Source organism: Arachis ipaensis, chromosome B06, assembly GCF_000816755.2.
Source record: "Arachis ipaensis cultivar K30076 chromosome B06, Araip1.1, whole genome shotgun sequence".
NCBI lineage: Eukaryota > Viridiplantae > Streptophyta > Magnoliopsida > Fabales > Fabaceae > Arachis > Arachis ipaensis.
In genome coordinates, this window is record NC_029790.2 from 14679756 (window position 1) to 14680912 (window position 1157).

Consider the following 1157-nt stretch of genomic DNA (forward strand, 5'->3'; position numbering starts at 1 on the left):
AAAAAGTTAAATGAATGTATTTAAAAAAAAATATTATCAAAATTTTAGTATTTGTCTTAAAAAATTTTAGTTCTTTGTGTTCCTAATTTTTTAAAATATTAAAATGATTGAAATTTTGGGTCTCGGAATGAAATTTTTTGTTCCAATCTCTTATCACTAAACATAATATTGAGTCATGGCCTCCCCTCTCAGTTTTTATCTCTGCAAATATATATACCCTATGATAGCATTTAGAAGTAATTACTAGGACACAAATTAAAGGACCGGCTTAGGATTGTATTTGTTAACCTAAAATTTCAGTCTCGGAACATAAAATTTTATTTCTTTCAATACCTCTAAAAAGTGGAGACACATGATATTGAAATTTTTGAAGACGAACACGGAGACTGAGACTAAAACTTTAGTAACATTCATTTTTAACATTTTCAACTTTTCAAATTCCAAATATAATCTCATTTTTTCTTTTCTCATAGAATACTTAGACATAATTTCTATATACTTTACACTAAACACAATAAAAAGATTTAATTTAGTATCTATTTTTTCTGTCTTTATTTTCAGTTTCTATCATTTAATTTTAATCTCTCTTTCAAACACAATGTATTTTCATATTGGTATATTAGTGAAAACTGATTTTTTTTTAAAAAATGTTTTTTGAACATTTTTTGTGTAAGTGAAAATTGTTAATTTAATTTAACCGTGACGATATTGTGTGCATGATGGCATGTTGCAGGTCCACCAATAAATTAAAAGGTCTGTTTGATTCAGTATTTTATATTTTAGAATTTTGTGAAAAAATAGTAAAAGAAATAAAATTTTATTTTATGTTTTTGCTCTATTCTTCTATACAAAAAATTTGGAAAAAAAAAAAATCTCACTCTCATTTGTTAAAACTCAACTCTAAATATAATTTTGACTTTTTGTCCCAATAATTATCAATGGTTACTTAATTTACTATTGTCAAATTAGTATTTTTATTTTTCTTTAAAGAGAATTTAACCATCACTCATTGAAATTTGTAAATGTAGAATTGTTTAAATTTTTTAATCATTAAATTTGTAACTAGCTTAATTTTTTTCTTTTCACTTTAAAATCTTATTATCAAGTGTGTTTAGCATAATTTATTTTTATTTATTTTTTATTTTTGTTTTTGGTTA